This window comes from Propithecus coquereli, unplaced genomic scaffold (assembly GCF_000956105.1).
Source record: "Propithecus coquereli isolate 6110/MARCELLA unplaced genomic scaffold, Pcoq_1.0 Scaffold478, whole genome shotgun sequence".
Classification (NCBI taxonomy): domain Eukaryota; kingdom Metazoa; phylum Chordata; class Mammalia; order Primates; family Indriidae; genus Propithecus; species Propithecus coquereli.
In genome coordinates, this window is record NW_012150596.1 from 1,239,892 (window position 1) to 1,264,753 (window position 24,862).

General features: G+C 36.5%; 1 pseudogene; it reads left to right on the top strand.

Annotated features, from left to right (window-relative positions):
- The window catches only part of LOC105819261, an 85,689-nt pseudogene that overhangs the window by 34,282 nt on the left and 26,545 nt on the right, over positions 1–24,862 (top strand).

Consider the following 24,862-nt stretch of genomic DNA (forward strand, 5'->3'; position numbering starts at 1 on the left):
TTTGAGTTCTAGATAGATTCTGGTTATCAGCCCTTTATCAGATGTGTAGAGAGCAAATATTTTCTCCCATTCTGTGGGCTGTCTATTCGCTCTAACGATAGTTTCCTTGGCAGTGCAGAAGATTTTTAATTTGATTAGATCCCATTTATTTGAAAAATGCTTTTTAAACCCAGTGATAAGGGTGTGCATCAACATTTCCCAAAGTGCATTCCCTAGAACACTAGTGAAATCAGTTTGGAAAATGCTACTTTCTACTGCCTCCTTTCTCAGCTTCACAAAGCACATTAGTAAAATATTTAAAAGTCTCCTAATAAAGAAACCTCTTGACTGAGTTTAACTCAGTGTTTAACAAATGTATTTGACTCTAGGGTATGCTTTTGGAGTAGCATTTATATCCCACTGTGGAGCCTAGTTTGGCTATCCCAGATGCAAATGGTTGTTGCATCTTAGAGTAGCTCACAAAATCCTACTGAACCCACATGTAGCTCATACTATCAGTGGATAAATGAGAAGCAAAGCTTCGTATGTTAGTTACTGTAATTATAAAAGAACTTAAACTACATTATGAGTTATGAAGGATTTTGTGAACTAGCTGGGTAACTAGTCATCGTTTACTGAATTGGTTCAGTGGAATGATAGTATTTGAAAATCACTAGTTTTTCAACCTCCAGTGAAATAATTGATTCAGGTCAATATGATCAATGAGTTAAAATTGTAGGTGTATGAGTATTGGGGAAACTGGTTATTCTTATGATGGCAAAGTATCGCCACGTAGATATTTTTTTATTGTGCAGCTTTATTCAAATGTATATGTCCATGTTCTTATATAGTTCCTAGTGTCTATATTTTTGAAGGTCTCCAGAGAGACAGACAAAGCTGTGTGTGTCTGCTTGTTTGTGTGAGTTGAGGGTTTTTTTCATTATACGTATACATTTTTTTTTGTATACATTTTTATTTAGCAATACTATGCTGTATACTTTTGAATATATCCATGTATCTAATTATAGGTATTATGCATATTTTTGTGTAGGAATAAATACATAATGTATATGTATGTGTGTGTGTGTGTGTCTCTTTATATTGTTAAAGGAAAAAGACCCAAAACCTTAAAATAATTTAAAGAGGTTTATTCTGAGCTGAATGTGTGTGACTGTCTTAGAACACAGGGCCTCAAGAGGCCCTGAGAAAATGTGGGTTACACTTTGGTTTTATACATTTGTGGAGACACGAATTACACATAAGCTCACCACACAGATTGCTTGCTAGTTGCTAATGGAAAAATATAAAAATAACTGAATAAGTAAATGAATAAATATGAGTTCATACAGTATCTCTGACTGTAATTCAGCACCACTGCATTTATTCTAGCCCTCTCCCTTTGTTTATTTGTAACTAATTTTCCTGAAAGTGAGAAACGTGGCTCTCACCATCTACAATATATTGTAGATGACTTATTTATTTGACCCTAGCATACATACAGTTTCAGAACTACTAACCCATTTTCCCGTGAGAAACAAATTTATCAACTAGAGTACAGTGTTTATATAGCACTTTCTGGGTACAGAAGTTCTTATATTCTTTTTTTTTCCTGTACCACATCTGCTATGTATTTTATACTTATAGCTTATCTTACTTAGAACCAACCACATTTCAAGTGCTGAATAGCCACATGGTGATGACTGGCTGCCGTACTGGCACAGATCTAGACTGCCTCACATGCAGCACCTGTCCTCTCTGGTCTGTGCTTCTGCATGTTTTTCTGCTTTTGCTGCTTCTTATTCTCAATACAGAAAATTTGACCAGATCCTGTGACATCCATTGATTCTAGGCTGTTGACTGAGTGAACTATGCTGTCTTACTCTATTGTAGACTATGGGAAGCCTCCTGTGTTCCTCTGGTGCACAAAGACATTCACCACGGGGAAATGGGATAGGAGCAGTTCTTAGTGGGGTTGCGGCCAGGGGACCTGGACGGGAAGCTGAACTCTATGCACATGTTGAACTACTTCCAGATGTTAGTGCCGTGCAGCAGCTGTGGCTCCTCAGCCACCTCGGTCACAGCCTCAATTCTCCTGCACCTGCCTCTTCTACCACCTTAGTGCGGCCACCTGCCAATTGCTGTTTGGACTCAGAGCCTATGATCATCAGCCGAGCTTGTCAATTTGCACCCCTGACCAAGCAGATACTAGACACAGAGAAGATCAGAGGCAATATAATAATTTTTAGTTTTAAAAGTTTTGTTATTTTGCTTTTTATTATTTTTTATTTTATTTCAGAATATTACAGGGGTACTGTAATACTGTAATATTACAGGGGTACTGATTAATAAAGTGTGGTATATGTATACCATGGAGTACTGCTCAGCCATAAAAAATGGTGAACTATTTTAATAATACCTTCTGTATTAACATGGGTGGAACTGGAGCCCATTCCTCTAACTGAAGTATCACAAGAATGGAAAAACAAACACCACATATATTCACCATTAAACTGGAACTAATTGATCAACATTTATGTGCACATATGGAAATAACACTCATCAGAAACCAAGCAGGTGGTGGGGAGTAGACGGGATGGGTGAATTCACAACTAATGGGTACAATGCACACTATCTGGGTGATGGGCACACTTAATAACTTTGACTCAAATAGTACAAAAGCAATTTATTTTGCTTTTTAATTAAGCATCTTGCAAATGCACTTTAATGCTTTTGGAAAATGATACATGTTCCCAAATGGATGTAAAATTCGGAGTTTATAATAAATTGTTCAGAAGGAGGGATGAGTCATAAAAATTAACATTTGAGCAAAGACCTTTTGTTTATTCATTTATGTGACAAATATTTATTGAGGGTCTATTATGAAGTTATTGAGTGCCTATTATGAATTATGAATTATGAAAATTGAGTGCCTATTATGAATTATTGAATGCCAGGCTAAGGTGTTTCTATTCACAGTATTCTTACTTTAAAAATTTACTGCTTTTATATCTCCAACAAAAGGCTTTTTTGTATCATTCTGATCACAATTCTATTAATAGCTATATAGTTGAGTTATATAAGTTTTATTTGTGGTCTGATCTAAGACCCTAGCTACATTTATAGCATTGTTTTTATTGGAAAATGCACTTCCGATTTTCAGGCAGCATGGACCGTAACTGAATTGAGAATCAGAAAATCCTGTGCTGGCTTGCCTCAGACTCATACCAAGACCTTGAGCAGGTTCATTTTCCTCCCTGGACCTCAGTTTCCCCATAATAAAAAGAGGGAGTAGAACTGGATCAGTAGTTCTCAACCCTGTCAGATTAATGTCCTCTTTTAATAAGAAATGTTTTATAATGTTCCTTTTACTATTCTAAAATGATACTAATAGGTAAGAGAATGAAACTTGTCTATCCATATAATTTCAACAAAACATCAATATATTAATAAAACCCTAACTACTATATAAAGGAGAAATAAAAGGGATGTAACTTTTAATAAAATATGTATTTAGTGTATATTTCAGTCGTTGTCAGATGCTTGCACCTATGTGTATAAGCACTGTAAATGTGACAATAGATGGATATAAGAATATTGTACATTGGTGGTTCAAATGCCACGTTTCCAAATAATGCCTTGATTTTCGGAAATGTCGATCAATTTTGGTAAAGTTCCAAGCCAAGCATAGTACCATTTTCCCTCGATTTACCTGGTAGTTGCATTCTTGGGAAAAAATTAATGTATATTAAAACCGTGTAAAAATACTTTATGTTTATCTGTAAAAGGGAGTTAGAATCTAGGCGCACATCAGCATAAGCAGTTTTACATCCCCATGAATGTTGAGTGGGGCATTTGAAACAGGAGTAGGACATGGTACATTTCTTTTCAATTCTTTTTTTTTTTTTTTTGGACTTCTCAAATGGAAGAAGTTCTTCTCAGTTCTCCGTTGTGGGGGTCTCCCTGTGCATCGCAGGACACCTGGCGTTGTACTCTGCTGCTAAATACCAGTAGCATTGCCACACATTTTCATCATGCCCCCTAGGGGGTGCTGCTCCCCCTGTTGAGAACAGCGGAACTAGATGATCAAGTTGCCTGTCAGCTTGATTCTTTGAGTCTCTGCATGAATTTTTATTGAATGAGGCCCATCATAGGGTATTGTGTCATGGATCAATAAGTCTCATCTTTGTTTCTACCTTTGCTGCTTGTGCCTCCATTATTACCGACATTAAAGATTGTTTACCCTGCGATTTTATGAGGATTGCTATGTCTTATAAAAGATTTTGAAACTCTGGGAGGTAAAGATGAAGAATAATTTATTCATTTTAAATGGATGAAAAAATAGGTTCCACCAATTAGTTATCTTTTTGTATTTGTCACTTTGTTTACAAACGTTCCTTAGGATTTCTAAATAAATTCTTACTTAGGAAAGAGTAGTATGTGTTATGGTCTGTTATTTCCAGCAGATGGCAATGTTTAGTGCAAAAAACGACTTGGTATAACAACTGCAGAACGTCCAGGCTGTCTTTCGAAATCCAAATTTCATAGTGCGTATTTGAAAGCATCACTCTTTTTTAAAAGACTTGATATGAGTTAACTCAATGAAGGCAATGGATATTGATTGGCTGGTGAAGAGATGTGTGTAATTTAAATTTTGACAAATTAAGCCACGTTTTACTATTACAACAATATTTTAATAGATAGCTGAGATAAATCCTTTCATGAAATATTTATCCTTTGATTTATCAGTTCTATAAATTATTTTCTTATGGGTTTTTAAAGATAGTTCATTTTGAAACAGTTTCAGACTACAGAATAATTGTCAGAACAGTACAAAGAACTCCTGTAGTCCCTTAAACCAGATGTCCTGATTGTTAACATTTTACCTCATTTGCTTGTTTTACCTTGTTCACTCTCTGTGTGTCCATTATCGTTAGTCTTTCTCTGAATCTTTTGAGAGGTAGATGTTGCCTGATCACTCCTAAATACTCCAGAGTGTATTTCCCTAACACAAGGTCACTCTCCTACACAAATAGCATACAGCCCTTCAAATTAGGAACCAATATTGGTACATTACCATCCAATCCACATCCATTCATTCAAATTTTACCAGCTGGCCAACAGTGTCACTCTTTCCCTTTCTGGTTCATAATTCTATCCAGGATTATGTGTTGCATTTAGTTTTTGGTCTCTTCCAATCTGGACCAGTTTGTTAGTCTTTCATATTCTTGACATTTTTAAAGGGTATAGACCTACCTAATTCTGTAGGATGACTGTCAATCTGAGTCTGTCTGATGTTTCTTCATGACCAGACTCAGTCTACGCATTCTTGGCAGGAATACCACAGTAGTGATACATCACATCAGGAGGCATGTGAGGTTAACCTGTCCTGCCACTGGTAATGTTAACTGTGATCACGCAGTCATCAGGTTTTAACTGAAATTTGTTGTTGAATTGAAACCCATTTAAATTAATATCTATCACTTGGGTTTTTATTTTTTTAAAGTAATGTATAGTGACTTTCTTCATATGCCCAAACTTCAGAAAAATATATAAGGCTACCCAATTTTAAATAATAAGTCATTTCAAGCATAGCTTGGCCAATTTGTGCCAATTATTTACCAGTGTTTTTCTTTTGCTAAGAGCATGCCATTGATTTGAGGGGTAATAACATTGCATTAATGGCTTAAGTGTTTAGTGGGGATTATCATTTAAGATCATCATCTGTTGGCGATATTTTAAAAGAAAACTATTGACAAGTTGAATTTGATCACACATCAGCAGAAATGGATGGATTCATAATTATATTTTCTTGTGTTTTATTCAGTACTAAAAAGTACAATATTAAAAAAAATCTTTTATAAGCTTGTAGCTACAACATCCCAAAATACTTAGCATATGAAATGTAAAATATTGAAGTATTTGATAAGAAAAAATGGTTTAAGTTGAACAAGGTTCTATAATCAAACAAAATACCCTAATAAACCTATTTTCAGGGGGTGACATTGGTGAGTTGCAGTGAAGCAAGTTGTCTTTTTGGTTAAGTAGTAATATTGATAATACCTGTATGTGCATATATGGTGGGGACTTCAAACTATACAGAAAAAGTGTAAGTACATATCTCCCTTCCTTTATCTTCCAATTCCTACTCTCTCCCTCTAAAAGTATAACCATTACTTTTTCTTATTTATCCTTCCAGAAAAATGTTTGCACATACAAGATATGTATACCATTTTCTTGGGGAAAAATGGAATCTTACTATACATACTTTTCACCTTTCTTTTTTCACTTAATGCAATTTCATAGACATATCATCACCTATAGATGCACACCATTTCTTTTAATGGTTACATAGTAGTTGCTAGCATGGATTACCATAGTTTATTCTCATTGTGATGGACATATTTGGTTGTTTCTAGGTTTTAAATTTATAAACAAAGCTGCAGTGACTCTCATTATGTATATCTTTTTGTACCTTTGCAAGTATGATATGAAGTTGCAATGGAGACATACATGTGGTCAGGACAAAGGGACAAAAGGAAATAAGTATGAGGTGGATTTAGGGTTGCAGAAAAATAATACCAAAAAGGTGCTATTTCTGGTGAATAGCAGTAAGCTAAAATTATTTTCTTCCTAATTCCTTTTTGAAATGAGGTAGAATATCAGTAAATGAAAACAAGATAAAAATGTCAAGGTAGGCGGGGCGTGGTGGCTCATGCCTGTAGTCCTAGCACTTTGGGAGGCCAAAATGGGAAGATTGCTTGAGACCAGGAGTTCAAGACTAGCCTGGGCAACATAGTGAGATCCCATCTCTACAAAAATTAGAAAAATTAGCCAGATGCAGTGGCATGCACTTGTAGTCCCAGCTACTCGAGAGGGTGTGAGTCAGGAGGATCGCTTGAGCCCAGTAGTTTAAGGTTGCAGTGAGCTATGATGATGCCACTGTACTGTAGCCTGGATGACAGAGTGAGACTCTGGCTCAAAAAAAAAAAAAAAAATTCAGTGGGAATTTTGTTCACATCTAAACTCTGGCTCAAAAAAAAAAAAAAAAAAGGTCAAGGTAGATCACATGATTCCATGAAGTTAGAAGTAAAGAAATGGAGGAACCACATGCAAAATAGTTTTTTGTCTGTTTCAGGATTATAACCAGCAAAAGATCAGTTAAAGTTTGATTATATGATTTATATTTTTGTTTTAGGAAAGCAAAAATGTCAAGTGGGCCTCTAGATGGGATTATATTTTGGAGGCTATGCCTCATACCAACATTCAGTGGCTTAGGTAAGCTCTTCCTGAAATAAAGTAGCTTCAGGGTGGGAAACGAAAATATATATTTTTATTTATTTATTTATTTATTATTTATTTTTTTGAGATTTTTGAGACAGAGCCTCACTCTGTTGCCCGGGCTAGAGTGCCGTGGTGTCACCCTAGTTTACAGCAACCTCAAACTCCTGAGCTCAAAGGATCCTCCTGCCTCGGCCTCCCAGAGTGCTAGGATTACAGGCGTGAGCCACTGTGCCCAGCCAGTTTTCAAGTTTTAATTTTAGAAACAATAAGTAAGAGTTGGTAGATAAGTCATCCTTGGGGTCTTTCTCCTGAAGCTCATTGAGTGATATACTTAAAAGACTATGGCCTTGGTCCATTGGCTAAGAAGTCAGTCAGCCATTAGTTCAACCCGTGACTCCTGAACTTTCATTCCCAGTTCCATGCTCTAGAACTAATTTTGTGTTACTGCTTTTATTCACTTCTCCTTATTTCTCTTTGAGAATGTACTCTTAAAAAATTTCAAAATAACCTTAAAAATACGCCTGTAATCTTAGCTCTCTGGGAGGCCGAGGCGGGCGGATTGTTTGAGCTCAGGAGTTAGAAATCAGCCTGAGCAAGAGCGAGACCCCGTCTCTACTAAAATTAGAAAGAAATTAATTGGGCAACTAAAAATATATAGAAAAAATTAGCCGGGCATGGTGGCACATGCCTGTAGTCCCAGCTACTTGGGAGGCTGAGGCAGGAGGATCGCTTGAGCCCAGGAGTCTGAGGTTGCTGTGAGCTAGGATGACGCCACGGCACTCTAGCCCGGGCAACACAGTGAGACTCTGTCTCAAAAAAAAAAAAAAAAATAATGTTGCTTCTATTACTTTTGTAATATAAATTTAAATTCATTTAATATATGATGCATTCAGTCTTTGATCTAAGTTTAATCTTAGAAAACTGATTGAATGTCTTTTATATGTATACACATTTTAGTGTTCAGTTAAGGAATTTGAGATTTAACTTCTCTCCTTTTTTTCTTTCTTAAATTTTCTACTGTTATGAATTCTTTTGTTATTGTTCTTTTCTTATCTGAAATGGTGACTATGACCACCTTAAAGATTCTCCATAGAGATATTACCAGATATAATCAGATGAATTCTCCTGTAAGTAAAAATGTACATATTTGATTCAACAAATACTTGAATGCCTACTTTGCCCAGTTCTCAATGTTATATTTCTACTTAGAGTATAGCACCTTGAATACAACACATGTTTTTTATTTCAGCATATTATGGGGGTGCGATGTTTAGGTTACATATGTTGCCCTTGCCTGCCCCCTATCCCCCAAGTCCGAGTTTCAAGTGTGTCCATCCCTTGGATGGTGCGCATTGCACTCTTTGTACAACACATTTTTGATGCTTAGGGATTTTGTATGTTATACCAAATTGGGCATAGAGAGAAGTAAAAGTCATTGGGAATCAAGAAGCGGGCAGGGGGGAGAAGGGGAGGAGTAAAAACCTCCCTATCAGGTACAATGAACACTATTCAGGTGACGGGTGCACTAATAGCCTGGACTTAAGCATTATAAAAGCTATACATGTAACAAAAACATTTGCACCCCCCTTAATATTTTGATATAAAAAAAGTATAGAGTTGTGTAGATTTTTAAAAAGTACAGGTAAATTTATTAGATAGTTGTTTGTTATCAACTCTTTGGCTACATAATTTGTATGTGTTTCTCACGGCTGGGCACAGTGGCTCATGCCTGTAATTGTAGCACATTGGGAGGCTAAGATGAGAGGACCACTTGAGGCCAGGAGTTTGAGACTAGTCTGGGCAACATAGTGAGACCCCATTTATACAAAAGAAAATTTTAAAAATTAGTTGGGCATGGTGGCACATGCCTATTGTCCCTGTTACTCAGGAGGCAGAAGGATTGCTTGAGCCCAGGAGTTTGAGAGGGTGCAGTGAGCTATGATTGTGCCACTGCACTCCAGCCAGAGTGACAGAGCGAGACCCTGCCTTTAAAAAAAATTTGTATGTGTTTCTGAACTCTGAAAATATCATTATTAAAGATTTCCATTGCTTTGAAGCATGAGATAAATATACCAAACATTGAAAAATATTATAATTTAGGTAATACTGTTTTGACTCTTGTAATCATTTGTGTATTGGTGAATTTTTATTTCCTGTAACATTGGTCGAGTTCTGTATGTAAGTTAAATCATTTTGCTTTCTTTTTTTTTTTTTTTTTTTTTTTGAGACAGAGTCTCACTCTGTTGCCCGGGCTAGAGTGCCGTGGCTTCAGCCCAGCTCACAGCAACCTCAAACTCCTGGGCTCAAGTGATCTTCCTGTCTCAGCCTCCCGAGTAGCTGGGACTACAGGCATGCGCCACCATGCCCGGCTAATTTTTTCTATATATTTTTAGTTGTCTGATTAATTTCTTTCTATTTTTAGTAGAGATGGGGTCTCGCTCTTGCTCAGGCTGGTTTCGAACTCCTGAGCTCAAACAATCCACCCGCCTCGGCCTCCCAGAGTGCTAGGATTACAGGCGCGAGCCACTGCGCCTGGCCCATTTTGCTTTCTTCGTGAAAAGCAATCCAGTTGTGTGTTTTATAAAATTAACACACTTCCTCCAGTGCAAAACTTACAGTAAGGGAATGATTCATTTATGTGGTGCATCATGTACCTTCCGGAGACCTGCTAAATTCATAATGACCCATTGGTTTCCAGTTAGTGTGTCTTTAGAGGAAAGTTGCGTTTCATCTAATTTTCAGAGCTCTTGTAACTTTCTGTCATAGTAACTTTTATGTTTATTAAAGACTTTCTCATGTGCAGGAAGATCCCCAAGAGTTTGGTTGGAAGCTGGTTCATGAAGATGTATTCAGGCCCCCAAAGAATGGAATATTGCTCTCAGTCTTCCTGGGTCAAGGAATACAAGTTTTGATTACGACATTTATTACTTTATGTGAGTAGGCTCAGATATATCTTAAGCATTCATAGTAAACTGCTGACATACGTTAAACTTTGATTCATGTGTACAAAAGGACTTTGAATATTATACCCTAAAGTTTATTGAAATTTGTGTTTTATAGTAGTTACATTTCTGTCTTCTCAAATTAAGGATGTGAGTTGATGTTCCTATATCAAGAACCTTCCATAGCTTCTTCAGTTTTGAATAGCTTATTGTAAACTCCAGTACACATATTCCTTGTGTTGCAAAATAGATGTATTCTTGAAAATCAGTATGTGAGTAGAATCATATTTTTAGTGGGCTAAGGGAGTTCACGATTCAAAGGCTAGCATTTCAAAATACTATGGCAAGCCTAAGTGCTCGTCTTTAAGTGTATAAACAGAATGGCATCTTTAGTGGGCTCACAATGGCTGATGAACCCTACCTGCCTTCATTTATAAGCTAAAAATAGTGCTTGTCAGTTTTTGATAGCCAGGTAGTGATTTTCGTAAACAAAGCTGTTGTAAAAGATGGCTTATTAGGTGTTTCAGATGTCAATGATAATTTCAAAATTCAGCTCTTAAGGTTATATTTTCCTGAGATCAAGTCTCACTTTGATTTTTTTTTATTCCCCACTTTGAATAAAAGGAAAACAGAAGGAAATTTTTGCGGGAAAAAAATGATTTGCTATTTTGGAGTGATTACTAGAATAGGGAAGGGGGAGATATTTTAATTTTGGTTTTCACAGTGAAATTAAAGACTAATTCAACTTGAAAACTTACTTCCATTTTCTTTAAATTGAAAATCAGACGTTTTCATTAAGAAAAAATTGTGAAAGACTTAGCTAAGCGAATAAATAACGTTTGCTTGCAGCATCCCTTAAGCACTCCCATTAGAGAATTTCCTTGTGTGCTATTTCATATAATATGTCTTAATAAGGTTATGCTTAATTTCTTATAAAGTCCTGTGTACTTTTGAGACTATTATTGTCACTGATTTCCTATTTCTTTAGTTCTGGCCTGCCTTGGTTTTCTCTCCCCCGCCAATCCAATCGAGGAGCTTACCTGTGCCATTGTGTTATGGGTCCTTCTGGGAACCCCAGCTGGATATGTGTCTGCTAAAATGTATAAGAGTAAGCATTACAACAGTTATTATTCCAGGAAATTGGTGTGTTCAATGTAGAAATTAAAAGGCTGTAAAATAAAAAATTAAAAAAAAGTAGCATGGGGAATTTTAGCCGATCTATCAAAATATAATTGTGCCTTGGTTACTCTAAAGTATTTGTAAAGTGGACTAAATCAAGTTGCTACAGTAACTATTCTGTTTTTTACTTCCTCAGCATTTAAAGGTGTTAAGTGGAAGACAAATTTTTTTGCTGACGGCACTATTATGTCCTGGATTAGTATCTCACATCCTCTTTTCTCTATGCAATTATACTCTTCCTTCTACTTCATCTTGGAAAAAATCATTATACACTACAATGAAAAGTAGGAAGGAGATGAATTACCACTGTGCTTTGTATAGATGCAGTATTTTCTTTTTGTTGTATCTGCATTCTTTTCATCTTTTTGTACATTTTAGCCTCTAGTACAAGGAGATGGCGATGGTGCTGTGGTATTTGATTTTGATCTTCGTTTTTGAAGCAGATTTCATAAATGCTCATCTCACTTATACATCTTGCATTATATATCATGCTAGAGTGGCAATTCGTACATGACATTTTGTTATTTTCCTTGTCGCTGCCTTCAGTGATTGTTTCTTCCTGTCTCACCTAGTTACTGCAGCGTCATTAGTGACTGCAGTTCTGAGGTACAGTCACAGTCAAAGTGAGGGTGGGGGTGATGCTGTGCGGTGGCTGTGATAGTAGCTCATCCAGTGTCCTAATTATACAGATGCAGAATCTGTGGCCAAACCAGGGAGCAACTTGTTCCGGGTGACATGTGAAATCAGTAATAGGACCAGACTATATATAATCCCCACACATCACCTCCCTGCATCCTATCCATTCCTCTTCCTACAGTACTTCACTGATAAAGTGCTGAATTGTTTAGGGTTTTACCTCTAAATTTCTTGATGTATTTTTGTCTCAGTCAGCTTGGACTGCCATAACAAAATACTATAGACTGGGTGGCTTAAACAACAGAAATTTATTTTCTTACAGTTCTGGAGGCTGCGAAGTCCAATCAGGATGCTAGCATACTTGGGTTCTGGTGAGTGCTCTCTTCCTTGCCACCTTCTCCCTGTGTCCTCACATGACACACACACACACACACACACACACACACACACAGAGAGAGAGAGAGAGAGAGAGAGAGAGGGACAGGGACAGAGACAAAGACAAAGACAGAGAGAAAGAGAGAAGTGAGCTCTGTCTGTAATTGAAAGGGCATTAATTCTATTATGGGGCACCCACCCTCATGACCTCATCTAAATCTATTAGTAATTAGGTCCCAAAAGCCCCATCTCCAAATACCGTCACAATGGGGACTAGGGCTTTAAATATATGAATTTGGGGGGGGCACAATTAAGTCCATAATATGTTTCATTCATTCATAGCAAGGAAAAATTCTCCCCTTGATATATTCTGAAGGACAGTCTTTTTGTTTTTGTTTTATTTTTAAAGAAATAGTAACGGATTATATCTTAATTATTATGTAGTACTTAAATTTCTACAATGAAATTCCCATGTCATTGATGTTAGAAATGTATCACAATAGGGAAAGAGATCCTATACTGAAAATTTTAGAGTACATTCAGTTACATGGACTTTATATATTGATTAGTGACAAAGTGAGAGTAGATGACTTAATAATGTTGTGTGACTGAGTATAATACCATAAATCATGCAATTCAGTAATATATTCAGTAGACTGATAATCTTTTATCTTCATGTGGCTCGTTTCCCCCAAACTCCAGGGAAAAAGATAAGATTGTTGAAAGAGTCGAACATTACAAGTTTGCACACCAAATATATGTACCTCAGAATTTTTGACTTATTTAAAATGAGCATAATGCATCCCCCCACCTCGAATAGAGCCATCTGCTTTTTCTATATAACTCTTTCCAGGGGAACTAGAATGGGTGGTGGTCTTTGCTGAGGTGAATGCTTTAACACATTTGTGTAAGAAAGCGATGTCCTTGATAATTTTTCAGATATTTGTTGCTTCAAGTTCAAGATTCAGATTAATCCAAAACTGAATATGTTTGGCAACAAAGTGCCATTGTGCAAAAGTCATTATACTACATTGTAATACAAGGGATATCATATGCAAGAATCAACCAATAAGTCATCTACTACTCTCTGCATTATTTAGTTACTCAATCTCCTTATAGTGTGTTTTTTGTTTTTGTTTTGTTTTTATTCTCACTATATTTAAGACATAATGCTAGGCACTGTGGAGGAAATATAAATTGCTCCTGAAACTCTGCCTTCAAATAATTCATAATCTAGTGGGTTGTGGAGCAGGAGGATGAGATGATAGGATATGTAAAACAGTAACAATTCTATCTTATAGTAAGTACTAGGAATTATCAGAGGGTTGTGAATAAAGTGATATCAGGGTTTAGAGGAGGAAAAGGCAATTTTTAGTTTGGGGCACCTGGGAAGGCTTTGTGAAGGTTGTGATGTTTAATCTATGATTTGAAAGATACTTAGAACTGGGCCACTTCTGTACTTGATTCTGTTTCCTTTCATTTCTTTTATAGCTTTTGTTCAATCTGTTACTCGTCTCTCGCATATCTACCTCTCCACTGAGGCCCTCTTTTATGCTTATAAATATACTCAGATCTTCCTTTGAGATTGTTTTGGATATTCTAGTTCCTTTTTTTTTTTACATAAATTTTAGCATCATGTTGTCAATATGCACAAAAAATCCTGCTGGGATTTTGATTATGATTGCATTAAATCTATAGATCAATTTGTGGGCCATTGATAGCTTCATAATATGGAGTCTTCCAATCCACGAATATGATATATCTCTCCATTTATTTAGTTCCTCTTTGATGTCTTTCATCAGCGTTCTGTAGTTTTTAGCGTACAGATCCAGCACATATTTTGTTAGATTTATACCTACACATTTTTCTTCCTTCCTTTTCCTTTTATGGTGCTATTAATGATATTTAAAAAATGAATTCCAACTATTCATTTCAGGTATATGGAAATATAATTGATTGCAATATATTGCCCTTGTAGCCTCTCACCTTGCTAAACTCACCCATTAGTTTTGGGAGATTTTTTTGTAGAGTCCTAAGGATTTTCTACATAGACAATCATATCAGCTGTGAATGGAGACAGTTGTATTTCTTCCTTTCCAATCTGGATGCATTTTGTTTCTTTGTGTTGCCTTATAGCACTGGCTAGACTTCCAACATGATGTTGAAAATTGGTGAGAGTGGATATCTTTGCCTTGTTCCTGATCTCAGTGGGAAAGCATCCAGTCTTTTACCATTAAGTATGATATTAGCTGTGGGTTTTTCATACATGCACTTTGTCAGGTTAAGGATGTTCCCTTCTATTCCTCCTTTGCTGAGAACTTTTTATCAGGAATGGATTCTGGATTTTGTCAGATGCTTTTTCTACATTTATTGAGAAGATCATATGGTTTTTCTCTTTTCGTCTGTTAATATGGTGAATTACATTGATTTGATTTTTATTGTTGACCAGCCTTGCATTCCCAGGATTAATTTCAATGCTCATTATCATTAAATTTTCAATAAAACTCTACAATTAATATCACATGCATTGGTACTTGAGGGTATGTAACATAATGTATATATAAGTAAAGTGTTTTCTCTGAACAACTGAATCATAATTTCTATTCTTTTTATGTATTGCTAGATTCGATTTGCAACACAGATATTCCCTGACTTACAATGGTTTGACTTACAATTTTTTGACTCTATGATGGTGCAAAAACAATATGCATTATGTAGAAACCATACTTTGAAGCTTGAATTTTGATCTTTTCCCAGGCTATTGATGTGCTGTATGATACCCTCTTGTGATGCTGGCAAGTGGCAGTGAGCCACAGCCCCCAGTCAGCCACGCAATCATGAGGATAAACAATGCATACTCTACAGTGTACTGCATTGCCAGCATTTTTTGGATATTGTGTTTTGTGTTTTTGCATCTTATCTTGTCTACAAAGTGCCCAGGCTAGTCTAAGCTATGATGTTCGGTAGTTTAGGTGCATTAGATGCATTTTCAACTTAAGATGGGTTTGTTGGGCTATAGCCCCATCATAAATTAAGGAGCTTCCATATTTTGTCGAGGACTCCAGGGCCGTCCTCTCAATTTCTCATTTTTTCTCTTATACTTTTTATCTCTTTGTCTTTTTCCTCTTCTTTCTAGATTTTGAATTTTTCTATGGATTTTTTTCATTATTGCTATTGGATTTTAGCTTCTTAGAGTTCATTTTTGTTTTTTGAATGTTCTTTTAAAAAAGCATCCTGTCAATGTTCCATGAGTACAGTATCATCCTATACCTCTCTTAGGTTACTGATGATATATATATATTTTTTCTCAATGCATAGTGTCATTTCCTTCAATTTGACTTTCCTTTTTTGTTTTGACCTCTATCTTCCATGCTGCAGTGTTTCCTCAAAGGTCTGGCAATTGTTAGCTATATGTATGCATATGATTAAAAGTGTGGGAATAAAATACTAAAGAAATAATACAAGCATGTAGGGAAGCTTATAGACTTGGAGATCCACTATAGGTTGATCTGGGTGCAATGTTTTTTGGAGACTCCCTTATGTCAATATCTTTAGGGTTTAGTGAGGATGAGGCAGGAGGATTGCTAAGGCCAGGAGTCTGAGGTTGTAGTGAGCTGTGATCACACCACTGCATTCTAGCCCTGGCAACAGAGTGAGACCCTGTCTTAAAAAAATATCTATATCTCTAAATATCTATATATATATATATCTTTAGGGTTTAAGCCTTGGGCTGGTCACTTTCCCTGGAGAAGCATCTTCCAATCTCCTCTGTGGAGGGTTAATATCTGGCTATCAGCATTCTGGGAGGTGTATGGGGGAAAGGGGCTGAGTGTCTTGATTTGTAACATTTAGGATACATATGGTCACTTAAATATCTCTGCTTTGAGTATAGTACCCAAGCCTTTAACCATGTCTTGTGTCCTCCAACCCAGAAAATAAATCTTTAGACATCTGCTGTAGTTTACAATGAGGAAGGTCATAGAGGTATCTAATTCTCAAAAAGCTTTCACAAATTTTTCTTTTAGTCACTCCCCTCCCCTTCCCTTTACTCATAGAATACCTATTGCTGCCAGTTTTGAGCCTTTTGTGGATTCTGTAGTGTAAATTGGGTCGTTTCTCAGCTTTCTCCACTGCCTGCATAGTTTCTGGCTTCCTTTTTTTCTCTGTTATCGGCTCTCATGTTCTCCCTGTCTGTGTAGATTTTAAAAAAGAAATGCTTTTATAGTTTTACTGGGGTTTCAGAAGAGAGTAAGATTAGAAGTGTGTGTATTCAGTTTGCCATTTTAACCTGAAATTCTCTATTTTAATGTTTCTTTTTTTTTTTTTTTTTTGAGACAGAGTCTCACTGTGTTGCCCGGGCTAGAGTGCCGTGGCGTCAGCCTAGCTCACAGCAACCTCAAACTCCTGGGCTCAAGCAATCCTCCTGCCTCAGCCTCCCGAGTAGCTGGGACTACATGCATGCGCCACCATGCCTGGCTAATTTTTTCTATATATACATATATATATTTTTGTTTGTTTGTTTTGTTTTGTTTTTTTAGTTATCCAGATCATTTCTTTCTATTTTTTAGTAGAGACGGGGTCTCGCTCTTGCTCAGCCTGATCTCGAACTCCTGACCTTGAGCGATCCTCCCGCCTTGGCCTCCCAGAGTGCTAGGATTACAGGCGTGAGCCACCGTGCCCGGCCTTAATGTTTATTTTCTTCTCACCTATAATAATAAGTTGTTTCAGTAGAACATTTAGAAATGCAGAAAAGTATACAGATTAAAATAATAATAATAATTATTCCCTACAATCCCATCTTTTTGAGAGAACCTTGTATTATGTTTTCATTCTTTTTTTCTGTGGTTGTCAATTATGATCACCTAATGTATACAATTTTGTTTCAGCTTTATGCGCTTAACAATGTGTTGTTAAATGTCAAGTCTCAATATTTTCTGTAATCACTTGGAATTCTCTGATATCATTTTTTTTTACAGCATCCAGAATGCTTTTATTGCCAGAATCGAGGTACAGCCTGCTCAGAGCCCCAGTGATATCATTTTTAACAATCACAAAATATTCCATTGTATTGATAAATAATAGCTCACCCTTATATAGTGCTTACAATATGTCAGGTATTGTTCTAAATGCTTCACAAGTATTAACCCATTTAACCTTCCCACCAACACTATGAGATAGATATTGTTACTATCCCATTTTATAGAAGAGGAAGTAAGGCATAGAGTAGTATTTCCCACTCAGGTAGTAAGTGATACAGCCAGAATCCAAACCCAAGCAGTATGGCTCAGGAGTCTGCTGTCGATCACTATACCAGACAATACTTCTATACTTCCATAAGCATTTGATTTTCATACATTGTTAGGTAGTTTAGGTTGTTTATATTTTATGTTAATTATGAATCATGTTTTGACAAATATCTTTTTGTGTCAAGTTTTGCATACTTCAGTTTATTTGCTCTTTTCCTTGCCCATCCTTTTTTGTGCCTGTCCCATTTCTCTTCCCTTCCCAACCATCTCTCTTTATCTTTATGACCCATTCTCCTTAATACTAGCAATTTGGGTCTCTCTTCTGAAAAATATTCTTAAAAGTTGACAGATGACCTTCCTTCTTGCCAAATTCATTGTCTCAGTTCTTATTCTCCTTGATCAGTCTGTAACATTTGACAGACTATTAACTATACTCATCTTTCTGAAATGCTCTTCTCTCACTATTCCTGTCATTGTACTTTTCTACTTTTCTAGTTCTTTTACCTTGTTTCCTTCTTTTTTTTTTCTTTTTGAAACAGAGTCTTGCTCTATCGCCCTGGGTAGAGTGCATAGCTCACAGCAACCTCAAACTCCTGGGCTCAAACGATCCTCCTGCCTCAGCCTCCCAAGTAGCTGGGACTACAGGCACGTTTCACCACGCCTGGCTAATTTCTTTCTATTTTTAGTAGAGACAAGAGTCTCACTCTCACTCAGGCTGGTCTCGAACTCCTGAGCTCGAACGATCCTCATGCCTTGGCCTCCCAGAATGCTAGGATTACAGGTGTGAGCCACTGCACTCGACCTTACTTGTCATGTTTTAAAATTTATTTATATTGTAGCATGTATCAGTACTTCATTTCTTTTTATGATTGAATAGTAATTCATCATAAGGATATACTACCTTTTGTTTATTCATCAGTTCACAGTTATTTGGGCTATTTTTACCTTTTTTTTCAGCATATTATGGGAGTACAGATGTTTAGGTTAAGTATGTTACCCTTGCCCCCCGTTCCCCCCACCACCCGCAAGTCCGAACTTCAAGCGCGTCCATCCCCGAGGTGGTGCGCATTGTACTTTTTGTGTATGCATATACCCGTCCGCTCCTCCCCCCTCCCCCTTCCCCCCTGCCCGACATCCAATAGATGTTATTCTTATATGTGCACTTATGTGTTGATCAGTTAATACCAGTTTGATGGTGAGTACATGTGGTACTTGTTTTTCCATTCTTGAGATACTTCACTTAGTAGAATGTGTTCCAGCTCTAGCCAGGAGAATACAAGAGGTGCTATATCACCATTGTTTCTTAAAGCTGAATAGTACTCCATGGTATACATATACCACATTTTATTAATCCACTCATGTATTGATGGACACTTGGGTTGTTCCACATCTTTGCAATTGTGAATTGTGCTGCTATAAACATTTGGGTGCAGATGTCTTTTTCATAGAATGTCTTTTGTTCTTTTGGGTAGATGCCCAGTAATGGGATTGCTGGATCGAATGGTACTTCTACTTGTATCTCTTTAAGGTATCTCCATATTGCTTTCCACAGAGGTTGCACTAGTTTGCAGTGCCACCAACAGTGCATGAGTGTTCCTATCTCTCTGCATCCACGCCAACATTTATTGTTTTGGGACTTTTTGATAAAGGCCATTCTCACTGGAGATAAGTGATATCTCATTGTGGTTTTGATTTGCATTTCCCTGATGATTAGAGATGTTGAACATTTTTTCATACGTTTTTTGGCCATTATTCTGTCTTCTTTTGAAAAGTTTGTGTTCATGTCCTTTGCCCACTTTTTGATAGGGTTGTTTGATTTTTTTCTTGCTGATTTTCCTGAGTTCTAAATAGATTCTAGTTATCAGCCCTTTATCGGATTTGTAGCATGCGAAAATTTTCTCCCATTCTGTAGGTTGTCTGTTTGCTCTTGTGACAGTTTCTTTGGCTGTGCAGAAGCTTTTTAATTTGATCAGGTCCCATTTATTTATTTTTGTTGTTGCTGTGATTGCCTTTGGGGTCTTCTTCATAAATTCTTTGCCTAGGCCAATATCTAGACGAGTATTTCCAACATGTTCCTCTAGAATTCTAATAGTTTCTATTTTTACCTTTTGGAAGTGAATAATGCTGCTCTGAATATAAGTGTACAGAGGGAACATATGCTTTCAGTTCTATTGCATGTATATCTAGGAGTTGAATTGCTTGGTCTTATGGTAACTGTATGTTTACCATTTTGAGAAATTGTCAGCCTGTTTTCAAAACTGGCTGTATCATTTTACATCCTTATTAACAATGTATGAAGGTTCCAGTTTCTCCACACCCTCACCAACACTTGTTATTTCTTTTTTTGATTATAGCCATCCTAGTGGGTATGAAGTGGTATTTTGTAGTTTTAATTTGCGTTTCCCTGATGACTAATGATATTGAGCATCTTTTTATGTGCTCGTTGACCATTTGTACACCTTCTTTAGAAATGTATCCATTAAAATCCTCATTTTAAAATTGGGTCATTTTTATTTTTATTGGTGAGTTTTAAGAGTTTGTTGATGTATTCTGAATACTAGATCCTTATCAGATATGTGATTTGCAAATAGTTTCTTCCATTCCGTGGCTTGTCTTCTTAGTTTCTTTTTTCTTTTTCTTTTTTTTTTTTTTGAGACAGAGTCTTGCTCTGTTGCCTGGGCTTGAGTGCAGTGACGTCATAGTAGTTCACTGCAGCCTCAAACTCCTGGGCTCAGATGGTCCTCCCACCTTAGCTTCCTGAGCAGCTGGGAGTACAGGTGCACACCACCACGCTTGGCTAATTTTTTTTATTTTTTTAATTTTTTTTTAGAGACAGTCTCGCTATGTTTCCCAGGCTGGTGTCAAACCCCTGGCCTCAAGTAATCCTCCCACCTTCGCCTCCCAAAGTGCTGGGATTACAGGTGTGAGCCACCGCGCCCAACCCTCTGTTTCTTGATTACATTCTATAAGGCACAAAACTTAGATTTTGATGAAGTCCAATTTATCTTTCCTTTAGTTGCTTGTGTTTTAGGTGTCATATTTAAGAAACCATTGCCTAATCCAAGGTCATTAAAATTTGTTCTTGCATTTTCTTGTAAGAGGTTTTTTTTTTTTGAGACAGAGTCTCACTCTGCTGCCCTGGCTAGAGTGAGTGCCGTGGTGTCAGCCTAGCTCACAGCAACCTCAAACTGGGCTCAAGCGATCCTACTGCCTAAGGCTCCTGAGTAGCTGGGACTACAGGCATGCACCACCATGTCCGGCTAATTTTTTCTATATAGTTTTAGTTGTTCAGATAATTTCTTTCTATTTTTTAGTAGAGACGGTGTCTCACTCTTCCTCAGGCTGGTCTCGAACTCCCGAGCTCAAACAATCCGCCTGCTTCAGCCTCCCAGAGTGCTAGGATTACAGGCGTGAGCCACCGCGCCCAGCCTCTTGTAAGAGTTTTTGTATTTTTATGCCTTAAATTTAAGTCTTTGATCCACTTCAAGTTAATTTTTGCATATGGCATGAGGTAGGGTTCTGACTTCATTCTTTTGGATTTGTATATCCGGTATATCCAGTTTGTCTTACATCCCCTGTTGACAAAACTGTTCTTCCACTATTGAATTGTCCTGACTCCCTTGCTGAAAATCAAATGGTTATAAATCTATGGATTTATTTCTAGACTCTTAATCCTATTTTATAGGTATATCCTTGTATGTCAAGCCTTAGGCCAGTACCACCCAGTCTTGTTTATTGTAGCTCTGTATTAAATTTTCAAATTAGGAAGTGTGAATCCTCCAACTTTGTTCTTTTTCAAAATTGTTTTGACTATTCTGGACCTTTGCATTTTCATATAAATTTTAGGAAGAGCTTTTCAATTTCTTCAGAAAGGCAGCTGTGATTTTGATAGGGATTGCATGGAATCTATAGATCAATTTGGGGAATATTGCCATCTTAACAATATTGTTTTCCAATTCATGAACACAGGATATCCTTCCATTTATTTGGTCGTCTTTAATTTCTTTCAATGACGTTATACTTTGTATGATTTCAATTCTTTTTAAATGTATTGAGACGTGTTTTATGGCCTAACATATATTCTACCCTGGAGAATGTTCCATGTACACTTCAGAAGAATATATATTCTGCTCTTATTGGGTGGAGTGTTCTGTAGATGTCTGTTAGGTCTTTGGTGTTGTTAAAATTTTTCATTCCATTGTTGATCTTCTGTCTAGTTGTTCTATCCATTATTGAAAGTGGGACATTGAAGTCTCCAACTATTATTATTGAATTGTCTATTTCTTCCTTTAGTTCTGTCAGTTTTTGCTTCATATCTTTTGGGGGTTCTGTGGTTAGGTACATGTATGTTTATAATAGTTATTTGTTCTTGGTGGATTGACCCTTATATTGATATAGAATGTCCTTCTTTGTCTTTCATAACACTTTTTGTCTTAAAATTTATTTTTTTTGATAGAAGTGTAGGCACTCTAGCTCTCTTGGTTACTGTTTGACACATACACACGTACACATTTTATACTTTTACTTTCAACCTGTTCGTGTCTTTGAATCAAAATTATGCCTCTTGTAGACATAATATATTTGGATCCTGTTTTTTTGGTCTATTTTGCCAGTCTCCGCTTTTTAATTGAAATATTTTATCCATTTACATTTAAGATAATCATTGATAAGGTAGAACTTATGTATATCATTTTGCTATTTTCTTTCTATATATCTTATGTCTTTTGTGTTCCTCTGTTCCTTCATTACTGCCTTTTTGGTGTTAAATAGATACTTTCTAGTCTAGCATTTTTATTCCCTTATCATTAATTTACTGTTTTTGAGCTATTTTCCTACTGGTTGCTTTATGGATTGCAAATTAATATCTTAATTTTTAACAATTTAGTTCAGATTAATTCCAACTTAATTTCAATAGTATGAAAACTTTGCTCTTGTCTAAATTTTTTTAAGTCTCACTCTGTTGCCCAGGCTGGAGTGCAGCGGTGCCATCATAGCTCACCACAGCCTCAAACTCCTGGGCTCAAGTGATTCTCCCTCTTTAGCCTCCCAAGCAGCTGGAACTGCAGGCATGTGCCACTGCACCCAATCCATTGAACTTTGCTCTTATACAGTATCTTTCCCTACCCCTCTTTTGTGCTACTACTGTCATACAAATTATATCTTTATACTTTGTATGCTCATCAATATAGATTTATAATTATTGTATTATGTAGTTGTCTTTTAAATTAGATAAGCAAAAATAAAGTTTCAAACAAATAATACTAATCATGGGACCTTGGGCAAGTTCTTTAACTTCTGTAAGCTTAGGTTTCCTCATGTACAGTATAGAAATAATGGTATTATTTACCTCATAGGGTTGCTATAAGGATTAAGTGGGATAATGTATGTAAAGCATTTAGAATAGTGCCTAGCACAGAATAAGTGCTCAATAAATGGTAGCTGTGGTTATTAGCTGTATTTTCTTCTACCATAATGCCTTTGCTCATGCTGTTCCATCTATTTGAAATCCCTTCTTTCCAATTTCCCTATACCAATTTTTTATTCCTTCTTTAAGTCCCAGCTCAAATACCACCACTTCCATGCTCTCAACTTGTATAGTGTCTATTGCCATTATTACAACACTTACCACAGCCTTCCTTAGATTGTAGTTATATGCAAAAGGTCTTATTTCTCATTCTGTATCTTAAAACTCATGAGGATGAGTACTATGTCTTATTCATCTCAGTATCTTTCACAGTGTGTAACTCTGTGCATTATACATGAAGTAAGTGCTTAGTAAGTGTTTACTGTGTGATTGAATAATGTGAATAATTTTAAAAATGCAAAACAGATTCCATTTCCTGGTTCTGTTAGTGGAACTGAATGCAATTTTAAAGCAATGAACCAGGCATGATACAAAAGGACGTATTTACCTTAAGTTGCTTATGGGCTCTCTCAGGTAGATGGGGGAGAGAATCATAAGGTACTGGGATTTTTATTTCTCAAAATGTGGAAGGTTGAAAGAGAATTTCAATGTCTCACAGTATATAAATGGACTTGGATTTAGATGGAGAAGCAATTAAACTAATAAACCTATTTTTTCCCTAAAAGAGTTTAAAGACAATAAAGTTATTAAACAATGTACTTTTCCTCCATATAACCCCAAAAGTGGTCGGTAGGGAAGGAAGGGAAGAGGCAGCATAATTTGATGGGCATGAACCCAAACTTTAAAATCAGAAGAAGAAAGTTTGAATTTTAGCTCTTAGTATTAGGCGAGTGACTTTGGGTAAGTCCTTTCACCTTTCTGGTTGTCCATTCCTTGCCTGAAATGCCTGTGTCACAGAGTCGTTTAGAGAAATAAATGAACTGCTGGATTGTGAAATTTTTTGTGAGCTATAAAGCATTTTTGGTCATTCTTTTCTTCTGGGTTCTTACTGCTCTGTTTCATCATTCTGCTACAGCATTTCCCATGCTGTAATTTATTTATTTATGTATCCCACTAGACTGAGCTTTTTCAGAGCAAAGATTTTTGTTTTATTTATCTTTGAACACCAGGGCCTAACACGTAGGTACTCAGTAAATGTTTGATGAGTGTGTGAATAAGTGTTTCAGGTAGGAGATGGCCCCAGGTGACCTCCTAAGCTTTCTTCTAGCTTTGCTGTTTAAGATTCCATGAAAAGGTCTAGAAATAATTAGAGATCAACATAGGAAGAAATATTTAGAATGTAAAAACATAAAGTTGAAGGACAGTTACAGATTTGTTAAACACATATTAACATTCTAGAGTGTACTTTCAAAAGGGAAATTGTTGAGACAGGTTAATTGAGTTTATGTATAAGAAGGGAGGTTGTGATTTGTCAAGTGAGAAGTAATTTTTCTGGCGAAGCAATGATAACAGCTGAAATGAATCTCTCAAAAGCTAGGAAATTTGGCAGAGGAATAGTGTGGCTAAACAAATTCATTAGAGCAGAAAGGTATTAAAAACATTTTGAGAAGTGTGGTCAAATCATGGAAAACCAGGCGCCCTTATTAAGATGCCAGAAACTGAGACATAAGGTGGAGGTTTTGTTGTTGTATTTGTTGTTGTTTGAAAGGACTTGAAGCTGTATCTCCAACAGGAGCAAAGCATGAGCCTCTAAAGAGCAGAATAGATATACCTACCGGAAAAGGTGTTAATAGAAGAGATCACAAGCACAAGGGGAAAAGGTGAAGTAGGAATAGTAAAATGAAAGAACAAATGACTGA